Consider the following 7844-nt stretch of genomic DNA (forward strand, 5'->3'; position numbering starts at 1 on the left):
ACCCGAAGACCTCTAACTTGAGCCAAACTAAAAAATCAAACTACACGCCAAATACATTTTTCCCAAAGATGTTTTTTGTCATTTTAGGTAGTTCAACCGTAGGTTCAACCGCTCGTTTTTCTGATACGTTTGATTTTAGTTCATTATTTGACGATATAAAAAAGCTATGGACAGCTGTGACAGCCGCTCGCAAGGTCAAAGTCAGCTATCCGAGACCTGAAGTGACCAGATCCCAGGAAACCAAAGGTGGGACAAAAAGTATATTTGTGTGGGACAATGTGGGAGAGGATACCAATGCTGAGTAGGGCTGCAACTAAGTAACAATTATCTTCATTATCGATTCATGTCGATTATTTTAGACTAATCGATTAATTGTTTGGTCTATAAAATGTCACCAAATGGCGAAAAATGTTGATCACCCCCCAAAGCCTCTCTCTCTCTCTCTCTCTCTCTCTCTCTCTCTCTCTCTCTCTCTCTCTCTCTCTCTCTCTCTCTCTCTCTCTCAGTGGTTTGGCTTTTGAAAACTAGAGCCAATCAAAATGTGGCACATCATTTCAATATGTGGGACATGGGAAAAGGCATGAAAATGCTGTGGGGTCCCATACCAAAATGGGAAATCTTGAACGGGATCCACAGTCACTTCTTTTGAATGGACATTTGGAGGTTCGGGCATAACCGACAACCTCTAGTCAGGACCCCTTGGCGTGACTTTTCAATGCACTGTGTAGGGTAGTCCAGACATCTATAGAACTCCCCCAATGTCTGAAATAGATGCCACAGAGTGTGACAATGAAATAAAATACAGGGCAGGAATTATACAGGCCAAAAGGCCAGTGCCCTGGATGCCCTGGATGCCCTGGCATGTGGCCTTCTACCCACATGGCCAGTTTGGCATGTCCTGTTTTGAACTGGCCGTTGTGCCTTCAAGCAAAATGTAGCAAAATAAAGTTATGGATTTCCTAATTTAAAACTACATAGATACATTTCCATCTGTTTGATACTATTATTATCATCGTAAATATTATTATCATCTTAAATAAGAAGTCGCTTTAATCCCCTTGGGGAAATTCGGGAATTGTTTTCTTGATATGAATTGAATTCAGGAAATACTCTCAACTTGATGATGATGATGATTTATTTGAGTCTAAAAAGGCAAATCGTAAACAAATCAAAAGATGTAATGTGAGTTTACTCCTGCAAACAGAACACAACTTGCCGCTATATATCTGCTGCTCAAGGCAAATCCAGCCTGTGTGTGTGTGTGTGTGTGTGTGTGTGTGTGTGTGTGCGTGCTTGTGTGTGTGTGTGTGTGTGTGTGTGTGTGTGTGTGTGTGTGTGTGTGTGTGTGTGTGTGTGTGCGTGTAAGGTAATCCAACAGGCCGTACAATGCGTGCATTGTGTGTGTTTGGGGGGGATTTTACAGCAGGCAGCAGGTGTGAAGGCCGACACCTTGCCTGTCAGTCTACAGCCATTTTGGTTTTATTAACTGGTGTGTGTGTGTGTGTGTGTGTGTGTGTGTGTGTGTGTGTGTGTGTGTGTGTGTGTGTGTGTGTGCACATGCAAACACACACACATGCACCCATGTGCGCACGCTCACGCACACACACACACACACACACACACACACACACACACACACACACACACACACACACACACACACACACAGAGGCTGTGGCCCTGTATAAAGATGTTTCTGTGCTGTCTTGTTATCTCATGTTTCTGTTAGCGGCTGCTCTGTCAGTCTGTTTGCTCTTTGAGAAGAGCTTTAAATGAATCAAACAGCACCGTCTCACGGCAGCTCGTGAAATAGTCACGGAGATTTTATCTGGAAAACGTATCTATAGATTTGTGTACATGTGTACACAATTTTGCCTTTTTTTAGGCAAATACAACAACGTGTGTTACGGTTATGGTTAACCAACTAAAACAAGGTTAGAGAGATGTTTGGTGATAGTTAAATAATAAAAATGTTATATATACTTTTTTAATGTGGCTTACGATTGAAATGTACTTTGAAAATACTGGGGATCGAACCCCGGTCATCGGCATCAAAGGCAAACGTAGTCTGACTCAACGGAAGTAGGCTGCTCTGCCATTGGCCATTTCTATCTATCTATGTTTCGAAGTCCTCATTGCTATGTGAAACAACAACAACAACAACCTGCAGCAACCTACACGCTGAAAATGGCTAGTTTACATACATGTGATGTTTTCTTTTGCAGGGATTTAGCAAATTGGTTCCGCCAAAACAAGTTTAACTAGCTAGCAAACACACTGATTTTAATGTGGGCATCATACCTGCCAACACTCATGATTGTAGCGGGAGTCTCCCTACTTTTAACGCTTTCTCCTTCTGTGCTCCCAATTGGTAATTCTCCCGTTAATCTCCCGCTTTCATAGTGATACAAATCAAATGTCTACAGGCTCAGTTTTAAAGCCACAGTGAAGTACGTGGTGTCATGAAAGTACAGTAGAAGACCCAAGTAATCGAGTGCTACAATTTCATGCTAGCTTGTTGGGAAGGGAGCTAAATAGCACTCCAAATTTAGGCTATATTTTGGTGAGCGAAAAACTGGCATGGCCATTTTCAAAGGGGGCCCTTGAACTCTCACCTCAAAAATCTGAATGAAAATAGGTTATATGGATACCCACACGTCTCCGCTTTACAGATTTACATTTTTCGACAAGGCAGCATAAATTGACAGAACAATGGATCACTGATGGAGCCTTGACAGGCCTAATGGATCTGATTTATTTATTTATTTTTATTTTTATTTGGGGGGGGGTTGCATTTTCCGATAGTGTAGAAAATTGAAGCTCATAATCTTCCTGGTTTTAGTTCCGTGCTGTGCGGCCCATGATCATGTGCCCACGTCTATCCCACATGTACAGCATTCTAATGGCCAGAGCCATACTGCCCTCCAAATCAAAACCGCAGTAACTACAATTTTGGTCAAAATTGAGTTATTATTGAAATTGAACTTTTAGATATCTGTTTTATCATGTGACAAATTTTCTAAGTTCAGTCTCGCTCTATATTTGAGAAAACACAGTATAAAAGTTGCAGTAACTACGAAATCCAACCAAAAACCAGACAAAACTGCAGTAACTACACTTACTGCAGTTTGATTTGCTTTCACAGAGCTTCAGCTGGACTTAAACAGAGATAAACGCAGTAACTACACTTTGAGGTGTAGTTACTGCGGTTCAGACTGGTTTTTGGTTGGATTTTGTAGTTACTGCAATTTTCCCGCTCTTTCCATAACAAAGCCCAACATATCAATCACTCATAATGGCACAATCTGTTTAGTTAATCCAGTCAATTCCCAATATGAGAGTGCACTGACAGCTGTCCAAATTGTTAATGAATGAGTCTTCAGTGTCTTTAAAATCGTAAATGCTGTATTCCTAGCTAATAATCCATAAGAGATCATCCAATAAAGAAGGGAATTGTGTTCTCCACTGGGAAGTGTTAATCTGGCTGTAGATAGTGATAACTGTTTGGTATCACTACCTAGCTCATCAGGACAATCTTTTTAATTGCTGCATAAATTATCAGCATTCAGACTCAGTCTGTAATTCATTTTATTCAAAATAATTGTAATATGCTATGTAATATACTGTATATGTTCTTGTATGAATTATCAATTGTGATTTGTAAAGAAAACCTGTTCTAAATTAAGATAATAAAACAACTGTGCTCATTAATTAATTGTGTCAGAATGATGACCAAAAAGCAACACCAGTGGTGAAGATTACATCAACTGACTTCAGGATTCCCTGAATTTATCTGTTACTCATCCATTTAAATGTTTTAAACATGTAAACAATAAAACAATTAAATACAGATATGATGTGGTATCGAAATCAAAACCGATTACAATTGTCTCATGAAAAACAAGACAGGAGAAGCACATTAGATTGTAGTTACTGCGCTTTTCCCTTGTACTACCTACACATCTGTTTAAGGTTTAACACAGACAGAGTGCAGTATCTGCATTTCTGGGGTCATAGGTCAAGTAATTGATAATTGTTTTGCCCCCAAAAAATACTTTAACGTATACATGTTTAATAAGCACATTGCCACTTTTCAACCTATATCTCATTTGGCTGGACAGTCAAAAAACTTTAAAGCCATTTTTCTCAGTTTCAGTGTTGGCGTAGTTACTGCGGTTATGATTTGTAGGGCAGCATAGAGAGCGAGAGGGAGCTCCAAAAACAGCTCTTGGTGTCTTCTAAAGAGGAATTGACTCATCGTTTAGAACAGGGGTGCCCAAATTATTTGAAGCAATAGAGAAGGAGCCAGCACTCAGAGAATCCTTTTGAGGGTTTTTATTCCTGTTGCACCACAACGTACGCGTTTCAGCGTTAGCCTTCGTCAGCGTTGTGCTGTGTCAGGCGGAAAAGGGCGTATAAATACAGCCAGACAGGAAGTACAAACAATTAGTGTAGAAAAAAAAAGGGGTATAATATATATATATATATATATATGTACATTTGAAAAGTGCATTATGCATCGATGAGATATACTAGAATGTAACCCAGCATAGTACACAAGCATTAATACGAGTACAAAGATAGAAAAAATGTATATATATATAATTCATATTAGAAACATACCACAGCCTCGAGAAAACGACCTGTTGTCTTCAAAGTAACAGCAGGAGAGAAATAAAAAGGACTGGACTTTATATAAAATTAAAATAATAAAACAGTCAAAGAAACCATTTTGTTGTCTTCAAAGTGACAAGGCAGACTGACGCCTATGTAGGCTATAAATTTAAGAAAGTACAAATGACACTACAAATACAAACCAGAATACCAAAAAAGAAATGCTTTTACAGGAAACAGCCCAACAGTAACTCTTCATTCAATCCTTTTGGGTGTTCTGACTGGAGTGTGTGGATCCAAAACGCCTCTCTTTGTAATAAGGCTCGGTCCCTATCACCACCTCTTTTTAAAGGGTTAACAACCTCTATTCCCTGAAACCTGAGAGAACACACATCATGGCCCATAGAATTAAAATGTCTAGCCACAGACGACTTCTCATCACGGTTTCTAATGCTACACTTGTGTTCACAAATACGAGTTTTGAGTTCCCTTTGAGTCTTACCCACATAAATATTGGAACATGGACACTTAAGCAAATAAACCACAAATTTAGTTTTACAAGAGATTCTATTATTAATGTGGTATTTTTTACCAGAATGGGGGTGGGCAAAAAATTCCCCTCTGATCATAGCATTACATTGGATACAATTTCCACAAGGAAAATTACCAGTTGGTAAGTGTGATAAAAAATGTGTGGGGCGTGTGTAGCAATCTGCTTTTACCAGAGCATCTCTCAGGTTCCTCGCACGTTTCTGTGCAAAAATGGGGGGCTGCTCGAACACGTGGCCCACCAAGGGGTCACTGTGTAGGATGTGCCAATGTTTGAGAATGGTTTTCTTAACCATGATGCCCAAATTATTTCCCATGAAGGGTCAAAACTCAATCTGGGTGGAGGGCCGAGGGCCAAAAATAAACGTTGTGGAATTACATTAAAATGTATTGTGTTTTATAGAAAATTAACATTCTAAATCTAAAATAACATTTCAATATAATAATCTACTTTTTATCTGTTTGGTAATTGTAATAATTTGCAATTGGTTATATATATTTTAAAAAAAACATCAGCATTTGTGGGGAGCTTAAACATTTAATCAGTAAACACCCAGTTAAAAACAGTTGTATTTTCCACCTTTGTAATCAAGAGAGAAATTTGACTTAATTCACAACTTGAAAAATCCTCAAGGTACTTTGAAAATCTGTTTCGTAGTGGCGACGTATAGGCTATTGTACTCTTTCAAAACAGCCACTCTCTGTCTGCAAATGAGACAAACCGCTGTTGAATTTACTTCGGTAAAGAAATACTCGTCTTGCCACTCCGTCCTAAACTTTCTTTTGTCAGTGTGCCACTGCCGTGATGATGATCTGTCCATCTTGCTGAGCTGGTGTAAAGCCAGTGACTGGGGAGGGATCAAATATCAGAGCTCACCCCCCAACCAGATGATTCAGCCAACCAATCAGGAGCAATCAATCCTCAGATAGCAATGCCTCACACCCGTGTGATAGAGTCGGGGAGAGAGAATACCAGCTGCACAAAATTAACGTTAATCGTAGATAGAAGAGTACCGACATCTCCATTCAGGCGCAGACTGCAAATGCCCAGTGGCCTGGCCTGCAAAAAAAAAAAAAAAAACCCAAATCCGTGGCGGCCCAAAACAAACAGGGCCCCAATTGGTCACCACTGGTTTAGAACTTGATAATTCAAAGAGCTGTTTTTTACTTTGAGTGACACCCAGAAAAAAAGTTTTACAGGTGCTTCTCTCCCTCTGGATGGGAAGAAACTCTTTTTGGGCCACAGGGCATCATGTGACTTGCAATACTGAGCTTGGCCACCATGATCAAGGTACCTACTGTACTTATGTCTTGTAATGGAGCCCATAACAATTTCACACGTGTTTACTTGTACAACGGAATATTTAAATCTTGAATCAGGTGATCAGTTCAGTGAAACGTTTACAAAAATAGTCAGCTGTTCGCAGAGATGATGACCAACATGGCCACCAGAGGGGATGACATCACCTGGTAGCTCTGTTGAACACACTTTGGTTTGAAATGTATGGATTCCTATCAGAGCGGCCTCTGCCAACTGCCTCCATTAAACACTTTAATGGGCAAGTGTCAATCTGTTAAAGTTTGACTGTGTGTGTGTGTGTGTGTGTGTGCGCGTGTGTGTGTGTGTGTGTGTGTGTGTGTGTGTGTGTGGTAAGTGCAGCTGTACACTAACAACACAAGTGTCTCTCTGAGTGTCTGTCGACAGCTGCGGACCAAGACCCAGGACAGACACACAGCGACTGTGTGTGTGTGTGTGTGCGTGTGCGTGTGTGTGTGTGTGTGTGTGTGTGTGTGTGTTAAGGCAGTGGGGGGGTTGTAACAATAGAAGATCTCTACAGGGCCATGACTCAAAGCGTCCTGCTAGCTGAACGAGCAGATACACCCTGTAGCCTACGTCTAAACAGCACAGAGTAAACACACATGTTGCATGGTTTTTGAATGGAGTTTGGTTAGATGAGGTTAACTGAGAGACAACAGAAGATTCGCTTAGTTGCTGTGTCCACATGAAGCATTTATTGAGCTGCCAGCGCCTTTCTGCAATTCGTTTTTGATGGTAAGGACGCTCTAGGAGTGCTCCTCTTCCCAGCACTGTGCCAGGCATTTAGCGATGTCGGCGGCTGGAGAAGAGCGCTGCTTGTCAATGTCACTTTTTTCCGACAGCAACAAATAAGTGCTCCGCGTGCGCTGTGTGTCTGTGCTCATTGGTCTAGACATGATTTCCAAAGCACTCTGATCTGAAAGAAAAAAACTGCTTCCTGTGGACACAGCCCCTTAATATGTTTCCACTGCACTTAGTCGCATTTACCCTTTATCGATACGCCCACTTTTCCAGCTCCCCCAATCGTAAAGACTTTTATTTGAATTCGTTTCTTGAATTTTCCCATGTTTCCATGTTTGTTTGTTTGTTTTTGTTTTTCCAGAATCAGAATCAGCTTTATAGAGCGCACAGTCACGTGACTTTCCGTGACGTCATTGCCCCGGAAGAGTATTTCCCATCATGACTGTTGAGCTCTATTGGCCAAGTATTGTGCACATACACAAGGAATTTGACTTCGGTTTGCATAACTCTCAATGTACTTTTTTATGCGCAAATTGAAAATTGCAGAAAAATACGTAGATGGAAACCCACCTAGTGAGTGATGTCACTTGAGTCCAGCCAGGTGATCCTCTGAGGGTCTGAG

Source organism: Poromitra crassiceps, assembly GCF_964638095.1.
Source record: "Poromitra crassiceps genome assembly, chromosome: 18".
Taxonomy (NCBI): Eukaryota; Metazoa; Chordata; class Actinopteri; order Beryciformes; family Melamphaidae; genus Poromitra; species Poromitra crassiceps.